The following is an 18,005-nucleotide window of genomic DNA, read 5'->3' as shown; positions in this document are numbered from 1 at the left end:
GCTTGGATTTAATTATTATTTCTGGCAGTGCACCAAGGAGTAAAATAAAGAAGTCTATCAGGCAATGTGGAAGAAGTTACTGTATTGCAAATCACTCAACACACTCCAGGTCCCAAAATGATGAAACAATCCAGTAGAAATCTCAGGCTAAAATTAAGTTGAGGACCCAAAACGGATGACTAAGCACACCATGACTCCAGGCCATATCCCCTGCAAAAAAGTGGCTGTGGGAGAAACTTAGGGAGCAATTTTCCCTCAAAAGAAATGGTTGTCAGAGTCACAGTACAACCCACTCCCTTCACTAAACAGTGTAGATTTTGAAAGCTTTTGTGACTATGATCAAAATAATTCAAAAAAGATGTGCATCAAGATGTTTTTATTTTCCACCACCCTAAATGCCTTTCCATTTATGTAGCCTGTTTTACCTACCTTAATATCCACAATCCTAACACATACACTACAAAAGCTAAACAAAATGGGCTACTTTTCTATAGATATTATCTACCACCACTCCTGCCTATATTTATATTGATGCTTTCACAATCCATCGTAGAAGTTATGTATGTTTCACCCATAATAGAGCATTTTCCTCCATGAACTACACACTAATGGAATTAACCTTTAAAGAAGAAATTAGATTAAGATTGCAAGCAACATTTCAGCAAAGATTTTAAAAGCTAGGCCATGAGAAAAAAGTTGAGGAAAATAAGTGAATTATTTAATAGCATCACCCCAGAAGGAGTTTTACTGCATAAGTGTACTGAATTGAGAAGCTATTCATGATCTTCAGCTAGTTAGACACACTGAATTACCACTGCTTTAAAAATGAATTGTAGAGCTTTCTAAAAAATACAAAATCTAAGTTTGTGAGGATCTAAAACACTACAGAAGTGTTGAAAAGTAGGCCACAGATGTACCTATTTACACAGCCTTGCAAAAGCAGGGAAATTTTCTAGTCCTGTATGAAGTGCTGCTGACCTGCCTGTACCGAAATGATAATGGAAAAAAAAGTCTACATGACATTTTGCTGGCCTGTCCACGAAAGAAAAATTATTTTGACATGCAGCACTAGATAGAAGCAGTAGAGCAAATCTCTTTTGGAATAAGTAATGTAGAACAATCTAACTAGAAAGATGAAGATATTTGCAGAATAGTGGGAAGTTATTAATATTGTAATATATTTTTAAAAAGTAAATACATTTTTTCCATCAGTTTCAACTGTTAGTTCTCTTAGAAGAATTCAAACACAAATCTTTATCCTACATCGTTACTGCTTATAGGTGTCTTTGACATTCACAAGGTAACTCCCTTCAGCAGATCTCTTTCATTTTGGATAGTAGCCTTTTTTTGCTACTTATCCAATTAAATAAAAGGTCCTGACGATCACAGTCTTTGGGGGGGGGGGGGGTTCTGATGTCAAAAGGATGAGGCATAAGGCATGATCCATCTGTTTTTAAAACAAGTGGGCACATCTGCAAACACTGCTCTTTTGCACACATTAATAATGTGTTAAGACCTAGATCAGCATTTTGTACACAAAAGCACTCCTTTCAACAGGACAGAAAACAATCCACTTTCACAGAAGCAGAAAAACTAGCTTTGTGCTATTCCCTGGGCAAGCCACATCTCCACGCTGCCACTTGCAGACACTAAGGAAGAAGCTCTGCTCCCGATCTAATTCCCACACCTTCCCTTTTTCCAGTCACTTTTGGGAAACTTCCTCAGTGCAAAAGCGAGTAGATAACTTCTGCCCACCTACACACTTTGGTAGGATCTCTTCTCTCCAGAGCACCCCAAGGTTCCAGGGACAGGTAACAACCCTTTTTATGTGCTCTGGAGAGGAAAACGCAGTCACCACCAAACTGTGGGAGGCAGATCCACCCTTCCATCAGCAGCAGTCTGGTTCTGCAAGGGAGGTTACCACCTCTACAGAAAGGACTGCTCATGCCTGTTTGGGCACTGCTTCCATCATCCATACTGGCATGGAGCCCTACTCAAGCACCATTTGTGATCTACTTAAGCTTGCTGAAAAATTGAAGGGCTGCAACAGAATTTGATAGTTTTGTGTTACTGGGCTGTAGCCTTCCACGAGTTAGCTTAAAAATCACCAAAGTCAGCATAATCATGTGAAGACTGTGCATCTGGGAGATGGGTGCGCTGTGCCACATCCAAACTATCTCATGGCTTACTAATGGTAAAAATGAAAATATCTTGCTGGCTTCTCTGGGGCTGTACAGTCCCACCCCCTGCAGCATTTACTGCACCTCTGAACTGCTTTAATCCACTAACCAGCAGAAAGCTATTAAGCTCTTCCCCCTGAAGTTAATTTTTTGCTGCTTCAGTGAAATGGCACTGACACCAAAATAGCATAAAGTAAGCCACAGCAACTGGGAGCGCGAATGGGAAAGTAGCAACTCCCCCTTCTTGCGTTCAGCTTTTGCCAGCTGCAGCTTAACTATTTATTGCTATAGCCCAAGAAAATAAGTTCCACAGTAAAGGCTTTACTGCAGAGGGCTTGCCCTGTGTTAAGCAAACTGAGGACACAAAGTTCATGGAGTTCATGGCAAAGCACAGGACACAAACATGAAGACATGCTGAGTCACACCACAAGCCCTGTTAGCCCAGCACCCTGTCTTCCAACACACCCTCTAAGCACAGCACTGGAGAAGAGCAAGAACAGGACGAGCACATCTGCACTTCCCTCAAGCACATCTGTGGCCTTCAATACTTTCACTGGAAGAGATTTTCTTAAACTTGCATTTGTCTACCAGGTAATCCCCAGAAGACCTTTTCCAGGAGTTCTCCACGCTTGCTGCCTGAAGAACATGCAGAATGTTCTAGGTGCATGAAGAATGACTTCCTCCTGCCAGGATGCACTTGACTCCTTCCAAGTTTGTCCAACTTTTTCTTGGCTCTTACATACTGAATGAAGCAGATAAAATAGCCAAACTCTCTTCAAGCCACTCACAATTTCATGGACCTCTGTGACATCATTCCTCAACCATACCTTTCCCAGTCACATGGAACATCTGTCACATGTCGCTTTTCCCCACAGTTCCTCTAGCTGCCCTGTATCTTGATATGAAAGGGAGATTAAATACAATCTAATGCATAGACAAACCACAGATTTAGACAAGGCATAATTATGTTCTGTATCTTATTCTTTCTTTTTTTCATAGCATTTCATAGGACTTGATATGCTTTCTCTAATCACTCCTAAGCACAGAGCTGATGGCTTGACAGAAGTACTGTGGGTCTCAAGACCCCATGAGCAGTGACAGTTAACCTGGAATCTGTAACTTTGTACAAGAATTTCAGTTTCCTGCTAGCAGTGCAAATCATTTCACATTTATCTACACCAATTGCAGATATCTCATACTTTACTTTTAAGCAATATCAGGAACCTACCAGAAAATAAATGTCATAAATTCTTTGAGTTAAAATCTCCAAGTTATATTAATTACTGAAAACAAGACAGCAATAAAATTAAGCCTACTTGTGACAAAAAGCTGCTGAAGCACTCAACTGCAGTAAGCATGCAAGACAGAGAAATCCTACAAATGGGACTGCACATGTAACAAGGAGTTCTTTAGGCTTTGATCTGCTAGTTATTTGAAACCACACAATGGCTGAATGAAAAAGGTACAAGATCCCAAAGGAATCAGATTCCCTGCTTCTCTGCAGCAAGCTTCTAAAGTTCCCTTTTTATAACCACCTTCACCAAAATAAATAAATCACTTCTGAGTTTAAAAAAAGTAAACCAAGGCATTTCCACACAATTCCTTTCATGTCTTTCCACTGCCTCATCTAGAGTCACATGCTCAGTCCTGACCTTTCCAGATTCTCCTCTCTGCCTCACCACACTTATTCAGACTATCAAATTCATTTAGTGAAACCATCCTATCCTTTCACACTTGACTCTTTTCACAGACAAGCAGTTCATTTTCATGCAGACCCACTTTTAACTTCAAAAGGTTGCTTTGTATCTCAGCTTCTGATGTCCCTTGTTTAAAACACTTTCAAATAAGGAACTGAAAAGCGTTGTAGCTGGGAACTCTCAGCTGCGCCTCTGTCCCTCAAAAAAGAAAAAAACCCCACTATTAAACAAAGTGAGAGGCCATGCATCCACCTAGGATTTCTGTAACTTGTCACTAGCTCTCATAGTTCACCCATGCACATCCAAGGTCACGGCCAGAGCTCAGAAAACTGAGCCCTGTGGTGGGCCTGGATCAGTCTCCTGGAGTTACCTTCACAGTGACACTTGCTTTACCCTTAGGCCTCCTGTGAAGTCATTCACTTCCACTTATCCATAGCTGGTTAGAATGAGCCAACCCTTCTGAGCAGTGTCAGAAGGCAGCAACAACCTGACCGAGACCCGGTGTCATCCCCGCCAAGCAAGGCAAGAGCACCAACCCATACCCCACCATCAGCAGAGAAAGCCACTCTGCAAACACCTTTGTTATTCCTGCCAATGCACACAGAAAACTGCACTGCAAAACTGAGCTGGGCAAGTTATTTCACACCACACCAAACAATTCTGTTCTCCTTTCCAATAGCTGAGACAACTGCATTGCCCCAGGTGGGCGCTGCCCCCTCTAACAGCAGCACCCAACACCCTCCACACAGCTGATAGCAAACCATGAACACTTTGGTCCATAAAGAGCACTTTTTACCCATTCTGAGATGCTTCAGCAATCATGCGAAAACAATTTAATTAACAAGATTATATGCAAACTCATAACGCAATTAGGTGAAAAGACAGGGCAGAAACTTTGCCAAACTTACACCTTTTAAGTACACCTAGAAACTACATTTGTGTCACAGCAAACTACCATAAAAACTAATGCAGTGGCTCTATTAATCAAAGCATTTTTCACTTTGAGACCAAAAATACAGGAGAATACTTGTTCCTAGCTCATTTCAGAACCATTTTCCATTTAAAATATTTATAACTCTGTAATTTCAGGTGAGAAAACCATACTGAAAAGAGCAGTACATTACACTACATTTCTCATTAATTTCCCTGTGAAACATTTGAGTCTCCAAAAATCTGACTTTTAAGTTAATTATGCACAATTTGGACACTCCAAAGTCAGGAATTCAGAGCTGAATCCCGTCTAGTCACTCACAAAACCTTTATAATGAAAACACACTATAATCATACTCTTTTCTTGCTAGAACAGACAAAAAGGCACTATCGTAATTTTTAAAACCACATTTGAATCCCAATGGGGTTTGTTTGGGTTTTTTTGTACTAGGTTTTTCACCCCTAAAATTTAATAGACATATTTCTATCAGAACACCTTCAGCAATGCATCCAGAAATGCTCTGAGTTTAAATGCAGCTGTTTCCTACTTACTTTCCTCAGATTTTAAGTACAGGAATTTTACCTAGCTCTAATATAGAGTATTACCACAGATCTTTAGAAAATGGGGGAGAGTGAGTGCTTCAGCATAAATATCTGCTCCTATCCCCTTGAATCTAAATGGAAACACAACCATTAAAAGCGTCACTGATTTTAAATAAATTTTACTTTCTTACATTAGACACTGAATCAAAACCACAGCAGTTAAAAAGTCAAACAATTTTCCAGCTGGCTGCTACATACATTGAAAAACAAGACCAGTTCGAGATAATAACACGTCCTTTGTATTAAAATACCGGTCAAGCTGCTGACAAGGAGACAAATGAGTTTTTAAACCATTTGTATACTACACTCACATAAAATTAAAAACAGTTTAATGGAAAGAAATTTGGATAACTGTGATATGCCTCTTCCAGCACAATACTTCCCTTTGATTTTCTGAGAAGTTATTAAAATTGGACTATCTCAGCTTGCTGGAAATTCATTTATCCATTATTACAATATACAGTTAATGCAGGAGATTAGATTAGGTTTTGACAAGTCTTTTACACTTCTCAGGGCAGCACTGCTATTTCTGCCTAGGTTGGTAACTTTATCTACCAGCTAACCTTTACGGCGTTGACAATGTGCAATTAACAATTTTCTCCCTTGCCCCTGATTGCCATCCCAGTGCAGATGATGCTGCTGCAGTGACACACATCCCAGCTCCTCCTGGCAGCCTGGTCCAGCCACAGCCCCAGAAGCACCCGCCGTGCCCCCACACATGGCTCCCTTTCAGCATCTCACAAGACTTGGCAACGGCAGCAAAACAGAGCAGCCTCGAAATGGAGGAGGCTCTCACCTAATGAAACATGACTAACAGGACTGCTGACTGTCCAAATATTTAACTGCTCTCCAGTGCTGCAGGTCACATGGGTTAATCAAATAAACTTGCATATCCGGAGGGATTGCCCATTATTTGTGTTTTCTTTAAGTCCTTACCTGACTTTAGACTCTGAAAAACTACCAAGCTGTGAGCTACTGTGAATATCTGCACAAAAACCCTAACAAAGAGACACCAGAGCTCTCTGTCATGAGCTGAAAACATGGAAAAGTTCTTTTAAAAAAAAGGCAATTTTGCTGAATAATATGACAACTCTCTTCAGCACACAAAAGCAGCACATGCTGATGGGAACTGACAACACCTACACTAGGTACCTGGAAATATAACCCATGTCACAGCACACAACTGCACTCTAAGTGGGACTCCAACACGTCTTTCCCAGACTTAGCCATTAAAACTCATCAGAAAAACCTGCCAAACCTGCCAAAAAGGATGGACAAAGGAGATGCAAAGTATTTTCAGTGTATGACAATGGAAATTAAAATAAACCTAGGACTGAAATATAGCTTAGTTTCACTGATTTCTAATAGCATTTGTCTCCATTCAACAGGAATTTATGCACCATTTCAACCTGATAAGAATTTAATTTTAGGTAATAAAGCTTTACAAATTGAATTCAAAGGGAAAAAAAAAAAAAAAAAAAACCAGCATTTCCCAATTATTTCCTGAGCTCCACAACTACAGACTTAAACTAAAGGGAGAGGGAAAGCTGTCACTATAAAAGCAGACCTGACATGTGACCTCTGGATACAGTGGCACTAGCAAGCAGCTATAATAAAAATCAATATTAATTCCACACACTTCTGTTTTGAAAATAAAGCAATGAAATTCCCTCACACCCACCTGCCAAAGGGACACGACTCAGACCAACTTTGCCAAAGAGGATGTTTAAAGTCTTTCTACGGGCATGTAATGGATTCCAAGACTGAACGTGCACTGAATGTTCAGTGAACCAAATAATTTTTTAATAGATTCCTCAGGGGAGTCGTTTTTATATTTTTAAATCACTCTAAGACCTTGGAATGACAACCTGATTCAGAGGCAAAGAAAGACTGTTCATGGGGTGGGGTATTGTGTTTCTTCTGGGCTTTTCCTGAAAGAATATCAGTCATGACTGTTATGTGTAGTTAATATGTACTTTAGAAATGTCTTCATTTCTACAAACTTTAAACTTTTAAAATTTCTTTTGAAAACATATACTGAGGAATTTTAAACTTCCTCCCTGCAGATATACTAGACAGCAAGTACAGAAAGTTGATCTAACAGAAAGGTGGGAGGAACTGAAAGCTGGAATGAGGCAGCTCACCTTCTTCAGCCACAGTTGCAAAGAGGTAGGTGATAGCATCAACAAACCCATCAGGCCCATATATAAAAAACCCAAATGTAGCACAAATTAGATCAGTTTTCACATTTCAGGTTAATGACCCTCCCTTCCCCAGGCCCCTCAAACTAATGCCCACCTTAACAGCAAGGCCCCTATGACATGATGGCAGACTCAGCACAAGAAGCAACCATCCCCTGAAAGAGGGAATTCTTCCAGCTGTATGATTAAGTACGCAGGAACACAAGACAAGGAGTCTCAAGCGCTGCCGTTGTTCGTGTGATTTCAGCAGGATTAGGCAGAGCACGATGGAGGAAAAGCCTCAGACAATGAGTCCTTTCATACACCAGAAACAAAAACTACTGTTAATCACACCCACAATTCAGTTTCTTCCACTAATTCCTAATCAGACATCAACAAATAAAGCAAAACACTTATTCTTGTTTGAATTCTATGAAATAAAAACAAATGAAAGGAAGTGATCAGCCCGTGCTGTAAAAATGTCGTTGCCTCTCCACCTCCTGATGGACAGGGAGCTGAGACAGGCATGAATGGTTGGGAAAGGAGCTTTTCCATAAAGCCCGTCCATAGAAAAGTCCAGAGTAGAAGAGTGCTGCATTAACAAGCAGGAGAAACTTCAAAAACCAAGAGACAAACTCAGTCAAAACCCTCCTCTGTATAAAAAAAGACACTGCACCACAGTCATCAGAAAAAAACATCTGGTGCACCACTTTGATTTTCTACATTAGTCATTGGACAGAAACAAAGCATCTTTTTTTTTCCCAAAAGCAGCAAATAATTGCAAATCCACTTCTACACATAACCTATCATTTATCACCTCATCAGCGACTGCTTGAGCCTGACAGAATTAAACACTCAAGTCAGGCATTTCTGTTAAAAGCAGTAATTACATCGTTACTACAATATACAATAAAAATATAAACAAATCTGCCTGGCAATATTTTTATACACTCACTGAAATATCACTAGACTCTAAACAGGCAACATTATAATAATAATTAAAAAAAACAAACAAAAAACACCACCACCAAAAAATCCACTTCCACCAAAGTATAGCTAATTCCAATTTAAAACTTTACCTACAGGCAAAAATACATAAGTGATTAGCATTATAGTGTTTATTTTAATTACACTGTTCAACAAAAATCCAAGAGCCTGACAACTCCCTTCAGATACTAAGAAAGCAAATATTCCAGAGCTTCTATTCCACTTATAACCTATACAGCTATGTCAGCCCATCCTATCACTCAAATGCCAAAGCCAGAATCTCAGCATTTCTTGTTGCATCTAAAACCAACACAAAAGTACCAGCTCAAAGAAAAACATGGAGGAAAACAAAAACAAAAGGGCAAAACAGGAGGTCAGGAGATCCCTCACCTGCTCCTTGTAGACAACATTTAAGAGCATCAAAAATTCACTGGTCTTCAAAGCTCAACTCTTTAAAGTTTAATAGAGGAAAAAAATGCATCTCTTTAATTCAAGCTTACCTTTACAAATGCTTTCCAGCAATATAACTGCTTTGTAACATGTTCTTTAACACTGTACAACTCACGGTGCCTGCCCTGAACACTCAATGATCTAAGCAAACAAAACAATTCACGATTTCTAGCATGCTGAACATGTTTTTTGTCACTGCAGTCAAGCTGCTGATCCCAGCAACTCTGTGCAGCTCATTTAAAAACAAACGTCTGCCCATCTACCTTGATGGTTCTGGCCAATGAAGAAGCCTTTGATCACTCTTCAGCAAAACACTGCTGTGTCCTAAAGGATGCCCATCTTCCTGACAGCAGCATGGGGGATCACTGGAAGAGCATGACAGCTGACTGCCACACAAGACTTCAGAACTCCTCCTTTTTATAATTAATTATGCTCTTTATTTCTTCTACAGGCATAAGAAAGAGACTGGCATGGAGGTAAGTTGTAACAGCACACTTTATTATTATTATTATCTTTTTTACAAAGAAGCTGTTTCAGGTAAGAGCCAAGGCAGGAGCCAAGCAGTTACTGGCAGCATCAGCTGTTCCCACAGAGCTACTGGGGTTCTATCGTGGAGGTGCACTCGCTGCACCTTCTGTGGATTTCTCCTGGGTGCAGGCGAGAGGTGCCCCTGGCACCACAGCCTTGGCCAAACACCTGGCCAGCCAAGGAAATCAGCAGCACAGAAGGCAAAACAAAGCGAGATGGAAGCACCTCTGAGCTAAGGACAGCACCAGCGTGGGGGCAACGAGAGCCCACACTCGCTTCAGTCTCATCCAAAATCCAGCTGCAAGTAAGAGACTTACACTTTGCACCCACCCAAAAACAGCTGCTGAAATCATGGCCATGCTACAGGCTTCTGCAAGCTCCCCCTGTCTTGGCCTGGCTGACTGAAGCAGGATCCAGCACTTAAATTGTTAAAATGAGCCCTCTGCAATGGGACAGACCCCAGGAAATTAGGCTAATTGACAGCCTAATCTAAAATACTTTTTTTCTTTTTTGAGCCAAAAAACATTGTACATTACATTGTACATTGTACATTACATAAATGAATACATTACCTTAACCAAAAGCATAAAGTTTAGTTTTACAGGATCCAAAGACGTAGTAGAATCCATAAAAAACACAAACCAACAAGAGTTGCTAGCCAGACTCCTATCTCACAAGATTACTGAAGGAAAAAAACTTTCCTGCAAAAGTTTATAACCCTACCTCTGTGTCAAGAGGCAGAATTGAAGCAGTAACACCATAAAATCTGCTGAAATACTTGTGGTCCCCAAGTGTAACTCTTCAAATCTGCATTTTATTAATGGGAAGCTACTCACAAACAAGACTATAGCAAGGAGACATTCAATATCTAAAATTCATGTTCAAAAATACATGCTTCATCCTGAGGTTAAGTACAAGTTTATGAGTACATTTTTTTACCACATAACACAGGCGTTAGCATACACAGACTGTAAAGAAATTTTGGTGGTGCCAAAGTAGTCTCAACAAAACCACTGAGAATATATATTACAAAATTATTTCCACGCCTTCTAGTTCATAGGTTTAAGAGGCCAATTTTTTTTGTTTATGGTAATTATGTTTCATATTTCACTGAACTTTGACATGATAAATGTATTATTGGATTTTCTGTGCATCTTCTAGTCAATTTGTGTAATCTTGCAAATTCTGTAGTACAAGTAGTTAAAATACAATGGACAGTACATTCATAAATTACAGATTTTTCCTTAAGGTAACAGAATTATTATTGATTCTGCAACAACTAAACCTTTGATCAAATTTGGTGAAACAAATGTTATTTAAGACATAAACAAACATAATTCCTTTGCATTTGAACAAAACAGTGGTTTGTAAAAAGGAAATAATTCCATCTAAAAACAAGGTCACTTTTTTCTCCTTTGCCCCCATCTCACATCTTTGAAGTATGTAAGACCTCAATATGTTCTTAACTCACTGTGTCCAAAAGGCTCCTTTGCCACTTCTATAGTTATTCTTCAAGACAGGTCAGAAGCACAATATTTGCCAGGTAAAATATATATATATATATATTTTAAATATGCAGCCTAAAATCTAAACACTAGACTAGCCTTTTTCATACTTCTCAGATCTAATTTAGCTTCCCCATTAACCATCCTATCAAAATACATCTAGGGAGAAGAAAATCTAACACACTGATATAACGATTACCAAAACTCCTCCAGAAAAACAGATGCAGATCATCCCACTTCTTTACCTACTCAAAAAACTCTCTAGAAAATTATGACTTTTCCAAAACACTGTAAGATCTAATTTTGTGAGGAAATCTAACAAAAGAATCAAGTACCATCCCATGAATAACTTCCTGCTCCTACAGAGAGAAAAGACATTGCAAAGCTCAAGTGCCTGGCTGCCTTCAGTAGCAAGGATGACACATGAGAGAAGAATCCATACACAGGAGGGATAGAAAAGCAACCCTGCTCTGTGGATCTCATAAAATAGAACAGATGTTATTCTTTGTATACACACATGCAATTCAGTGTTAAACACAGCACTTGCAGGAGGAAGAAAAAAAAAAAAAAAAGTAAGAGAAGCCCATGAAGCCAACAATAGATAATTCCTCACCATGGTCAAGCACACGTATGCTTTGTTTGGTTTCGAGTGATGACCAGATTTCCAGCACTGCTTTTGAAAGAACAATGCCACATGCCCGGCCTTCATGTTTTTCCTCCATTCAATTTCATGTGACAGCTCCAAACTATAAACTTCTTGTGCCAACCTAAATAATTCCTCTTTCTCAGTAACGCTGGAAGAAAGCACTTACCCACTTGCCAGCTGCAGCTGAAATTTTGTGCCAAGAAATAAATGTCTTTTGGACAGGTTGTAAACCGGAAGCTTCTATGCCTGCTAAAGGACGAGAATAAGAATGGGACCATCCTATTCCTTCTGAGATTAATGGTATTGCTCTATTTCAGCTACACAGTGGGTTGCACTTGATTAAAGCATCCAAACAGAGCTTCCTCTGAGTACAGTGCCCAGATATTAGTAGATACTTTTGTCAATTTTCATCTCAACCAGGCTTTTTATAAACATTGCTTCCATCCTCTGCTCCAAAAACCCTAACTTATCTCTGTATTTCCGATCTTTAGAATCGAGTTCTCAGATAATAGAGTCCTTGAAGTAGCAAGACCTGTTTCACCCTTTTTTTCTGCTGAGGCACAGGTGTATAAACATTGTGTGCACACTGACATTAAATAGCAAATGCTCCAGCTTCCCCTACTTGGCCTCCTTCCACACTCCCAGGAGACTTCGACCTTCCTCCAGACAGCAAACACTTGCAGGCAGTGGTCACAAAGCTCTCATGATCAACATAAGGCGAAGACCAACGCGTCTTTCCCACTGCCCAGAAAGAAGATGATTAACAGAGAGCAGAAGGGACAGGCTTTGTGGCAGAATGGCTAAATTAGAAATTACAAGAAAAGATTGTGAATAGCTTAAAGTATTCTATCTAGGGCCAAGTCAATACTGGGTTTCTTTTCCTCCTAGTGTTGAGTGGTTACCAGGCTTCTTAGTTTTGCAGGCAGGGATTCCCCCCACATTCCATCAGATGCCCCAGCATCCAGAGGTGATACACACACATACACATGGGACACACAGTGTAGCAGCACACAACCCTGATACCCACACTTCACTCTTCCTTGTCCTTCTCCCAGCTCACACAGGCTTCCCAAGTACAGGATGTTAATGTCTGCTAACACATTTTGGTTTTTGAGGGGGCACTCCAAAGCTCTGTGAAGCTTCTCATAATGACAGTGTCAAAGGCATGAATAAAACCTGTGTTGTTGCAGTGGAAAAGTGGCCTTTTCCTCTTTAACCTACAGTCATAGGCCCCTTCCCTATGCTGACCATTATAACATTTTCATTTTGGCAGTGACCCAAATTTTATGTTCACAAAAATGCTGCCAAACTGCCAGTTAAAATATTCAATTAATATGAATATGTAAAGATGAACATGTATACTGCTAAAAAGCCAAGTACTCTCTCCCATAGAAAACAAAAATTGAACTAACATTAGTAAACGCACATAAACAAATGACAATTAGGTAAATTAAAAGAAATATAAGTCTCAAAATAAGCATCAGTACCACAAACTTCATTTTAATGTAAGAGTAGTTACATCTATCACCCTCACAAATAGACCCAAGCAGTGCTTGTTCCCCCTGCTCATTAAAGCTCTACAACTGGTACCTCCTGTATGCCCACATGCACCATTTCATTAAGCTCACTTGACATTAGATGAAGAAAGAGTACAAGAAAATTGCATATTCCCTGCCTAAAGTAAACTTGTCATTTAAACCTTGTGTATAGATAGAATTTGATATAGCACTGGCGCAGTGAGTCATTCGTCAGTTTTAGAGTTTGTACGACAGTATTCTTACATACGTTTTGCAATACTTTCTAGTTCGCTACCACTCCATGTAATTACAAGTTTTTACTGGAAAGGAAGCATATATTTTGGGTTTGAATACTGCACTAAGAGCTGCAGAAACAACACTTACTTTTATGGTCAGATTTTGAGCAGAAGTAAATCCACAGAAGGAACCCTCACATACTGTATGAAAGATGAAAGTCAAAGTATTGCTTTTAAAGGAGGGCAAGCAATGATGGAGAGCATCACAAATATTTCTCAATGAATTACTCCAAACATAAACATAAGCAAGTCTCCTGTCAGTTTCCTTCAAAAGCTGTTTCTTAGGTATGTAAGTTAAAACTGCATTCATTCAGAACACTATATAAAACAGCCAGTAGCTACTACAAGTGCTTTACCTGAAAATAATAGATGATTTCACATCCTTCTGTACTAGGGCAAGATATCACATTAAAAATTTTCCCTACTGTCTTACCTTACCTTTAAAGTTGCAAAACAGACATGAGTAATTTAATTCTCAACCGTGGTTTCTAAGAAGCACTACAAAACCACTGAAACAGAAAGATTTGTTCTGATTAATACCACTAACAAGATCAGCTCAGACTCAGACTATCATGTGGTGGCATCCAGCTCACTCCAACACATCACAGTAAAGTTTGCAATACTTTGACAGGCACAAGTCCCTGTTTTAATTTGCACACAGCCACAGGTTTACTGTTCAGGTAAACTTCTTCAGTCTCTTAAAGCTGGTTATTATTAGTATTCCTTTCCACTACCTAAATTCACATCAAATGGGATCTACTGAATTGTACATCTCCCACTATCTGATAAAAAGCTAGAGAGAAAAAACACCCTTTGGCCAATTAGAATCACCTGGATTCAACAACAGGCAGCAACAACTCCGGGGTTTTTTCCTCCCAATTGCATATACTATGACCTACAAGAAACATTTTCTGCTTAAAAGTAATGCTTAAATGGAGATCTATGGCTGAACATTATCACAAGGATTGCACTTACTTGACAGTCTGCTATTAGCCAACTCCATTATCGCTATTTGCAGTTTTTAAATGTACAGATTCAGAAGTAACTGTACAAAGCCTCCATTACAAGTGGATTTATGGAAAGCCACAGCAATAATCATCTTCATTAGGCATATCTTCCCACAGCCCTGCATTATGTGGACACAAAGAGGAAAACATTTCTTCTCCGTTACCCACAAGCTTAGATCTTTCTCTTTATAGTCACAAGCTTTGACGGTCTTCTCTGCTTTTGCCAATGACAATTATCTCACATATCCAAAAGCAGAACTTAGTTTAAAAAAATAAAATTAAAAATACCTGCATACCTCTCAACCCAAAAACAATATACAACTTAGGACAGCTTCTACTTTGATTTTCCAGAAACTGACACTTTCACGGGCAACATGAATGAGAATAAAATGTTGTCTGTGGCTTCTACTATTTTGCTAATGGCCCAACCAGTATGCAGCCAAGATGTATTCATGGACACCCACGTGCAAAGAAAATGGCTGATGGGAATATCTGTAACTGAACTGAATATAAAAATCTCTTGATCTGAAGTTATGTGTTAATTTTTGGCCATAAGCTGTTTTAACCCTTTCACATACATGGATGTGTTGCATCCTATTTCAAAAGCTAGACACAGGCTAAGAAACTTGCACATTAAGATGGTTGGTTAACGGCAGAAACTGAGAACTTAAATAATTCAACACTGTCACCCACCACACATTCAGATCACAAACTTGCTGCTTTGCCACACAGATTTTACTCTTTGCTTTCGAAGTTCAGATTGCTGATCATGCGCTTCACAGTACGGATATCTATTACTCCTACGTCCTCAGTCTCACAGCAAACCACCACGCAAGAAATAATAAAATCAGGATTAAAGTACACTTGTTCCTTCCATAAAACCAACCTCGTGAGCCACGCATTTCCTGCATTATCATAATGAATGCGATGGACCTTATTTAAAAATCTGTTTTCAAAGCCTAACTGGCAGTCTTGGAACAATCACCCAGCAACCAGACATGTTGATAAGTCATTTGCAGCACAGGACCTTAGTAATCTTAAATTAAATTTGTCATTTCTCTAGCATTTACCTTGAAAAATGAACAAAGGTGGTTACAGAAGCAGCATAAGGAAACTCTGTTTGCTTACTGTCCCTGCACAAGTTAGCTGCCTTTAGAGATCTCTAAACCAACAAATATTCAACTGAAGGGTTTGATTATCCAGTTATCGTCAGCCCAAATCACTTTTTACAGCTGAGTTCTAAACTTGACAAGAGAATATTGTATTTGATACTGACAATACGGCTTCATTTGGTTACATATTAAATAAACACGAAACTCCAAAACGCTTCAGAACAGCTGCCCCAGTCAGTCTCCTGGAAACAGACCACATCTTTCCCACACAAGAGGTTCGCGGGAACAGACCTTTAACAGCGCGGAAATACTTTCTTTCATTGAATTTCATTTACGCCAGCTATTTGAACTCCTTGAAGTTGGTTCTTAACAGTTTCTGGGTGCAGAAACCACCGCGAAAGCAAACGCACCCGCCCACTGCCTTCGCCACCCGCTCGCCCCGGGCTGCCTGCGCCCACCCCGCGCCGCTCCACGCGAGCCCGCCCGCCCCCCCGGGTGTCCCGCGGGGGAGCACTGCCCGCCCCACCGGCACCCCCGACCAGGCAGCGGCACAACAGGTTGCGGAGGCGGCTGCGGGACAGGAGCTGGCCCCGCGGAGGCTGCAGCCGCCCTCCCCAGGGAGGGCGAATGGGGGAGACCGGGATGGGCACCCCTACCCCCACCCCGCTCTAGGGAGCTGGCACCCCGGGAGCAGCGGCGGTGCTCCTGCCTGCTCCCGCCGGGGGCCCTTTGTTCTCGCCACCCAAGACGCCGCCGCCCGGCAGCCCCGCGCTCTCCCAGGCGGCGGCTCACCCCACCGGGGGGGAAAGGCGCGGTCTGCCGCCCCCCGCTGCAGCGCCCTCCCTCGCTCCCTCCTCCCACCGCAGAAACGGCCGGCGCCAGCCGCGGGAAAAGCTTCGGGCCACTGCCGACCGCCCCGCGCCTCGCACCCGGCACAGGCACCCCGCCCGGGACGCCCCGCCGCGGTCGGCGCTGCGCCCCGCGGGGCGCGACCCCTCTCCCCCGAGCCCAGCGCCAGAAGTCCGCCCGCCGGGGCTGCCCCGAGCGCCGCAGCCCGCCCGGGAAGGTCACGCCGCGGCGGCAATCCCCGCGCCCCCAGCACCGCGGCGCCGGCAGGTGCCTGGCTGCCCCCCGCCGACCCGGGGAGGCTCCGCGGGGCGCAGCCGGTGGCCGCCGGAAAACCGCGTGGCGGCCCCAGCGGACGGCAGGGGGGCTCCGGTACCGCTCGGCGGCCCCCGCGGAGTGCCCGGGGCGGCGGCGGGGCCGAAGCGGGCGGCGGGGCCATCGCTCGGGGGCCGCGATCCGCGGGGCTCAACAGGCGGCGGAGTTTGGCGGCTCCCAGGGAGACGATCTCGCCGTGTTGGGAACCGGACACGGGGCTGAGGAGGGAGAGGCGACGTAGCCGAACCACTTACCGAGGCTCCGGAGCTCCGCCGTCCGCATGCTGCCTCCGGGCGCCGCGCGAGAAGCCGCTCCGCACCCCGCCGGCAGCTCCGCTCCGCTCGCTCCTTCAGCCGCCGCCGCGCGGGACCGCGCTCCGCGCGCGCCACCGCCAGCCCGCCCACGCCGGGGCCGCGCGCCGCGCCCGCCCCGCCGCCAGCCCAGCCCAGCCCAGCCCTGCCCGCCCCGCCGCCGCCACCTGCCGCCCGCGGGCTCACCTGAGCTGCGCTGCGCTGGGCCCCCGCTGCCGCGCTGGGCCCCGCGGCGAGGCAAGGCGCTGCTGCCGGCCGAGTCCTGCTCCGCTCCACCGCGGCCTGCGCTGCGCTGCCGCCCGCCTTGCCCGCCGAGTCGGCCCGCAGCCGGCGGGCAGGGCCCGCCCCAGCCAGGTGTGGGCGGGGAGGGCGGGGGGTGGCCCGGTGGGGCGGGCGAGGGCGCGGCCGCGGCCCGGGGCGGGCGCTCTGGAGGCGCCGCCGGAAGGAGCCGGACTGGCAGCTGGGGGGCCCTCGCCGCTCTCCTCGGCCGGCTGCCGGAGAAGGGGCTACAGCCGCACCGTGCCTCGGAGCGGGCCCTTTGCCCACGCCTGGTTCCTCCGCTCTGAACCCCGGGTCGCGGAGCGGGTCAGAGCCGAGAGGGCGGGGGTGGCCCCGTAGGTGCGAGGAGCGGCGGACGGGTTGCAGAACGGAGCCCTCCTCGCTCCCCGCGGGTCTCTCGGCGGCAGCGGGTGAGCGCCGCGCTGGGACCTGTTGCGGGCTGTGATGGTTCGGCCGCGGCGTGGCTGAGCGCGGTGTTTCAGCCCGGGCGCTCGCCCAGCGCGCCTGCTGCTCGTTCACTCCGTCCAGCCCTTCCTGCTCCCCCGTCCAGAGCCCTGAACGGAGAAATGAAGAAACTGAGACATATTTTCTGCGGGCTTTTGAGACGGCGGAAGGG

The 18,005-nt window shown here is 43.7% G+C and overlaps 1 protein-coding gene across 19 annotated transcripts in view; it reads right to left on the bottom strand.

Moving 5' to 3' along the window:
* The window catches only part of PTPRF (protein tyrosine phosphatase receptor type F), a 375,235-nt gene extending 357,793 nt beyond the window's left edge, over nt 1-17,442 (bottom strand). For 12 of the 19 annotated variants that reach the window (XM_071436510.1, XM_071436515.1, XM_071436512.1 and 9 more), the window contains exon 1: nt 17,054-17,201. The gene's annotated coding sequence lies outside the window, so the exon portion shown is untranslated. Of the gene's footprint in view, nt 1-17,053; nt 17,202-17,296 lie in introns of those variants that run through there. The other 7 variants (XM_071436520.1, XM_071436525.1, XM_071436526.1 and 4 more) reach the window with 2 other exon arrangements.
* Nucleotides 17,443-18,005: the final 563 nt, after the last annotated feature.

Source organism: Agelaius tricolor, unplaced genomic scaffold (assembly GCF_023055355.1).
Source record: "Agelaius tricolor isolate 1412-34295 unplaced genomic scaffold, bAgeTri1.0.p SCAF_11, whole genome shotgun sequence".
NCBI classification, from domain to species: Eukaryota; Metazoa; Chordata; class Aves; order Passeriformes; family Icteridae; genus Agelaius; species Agelaius tricolor.
This window is presented reverse-complemented; position numbering and strand designations above follow the sequence as displayed.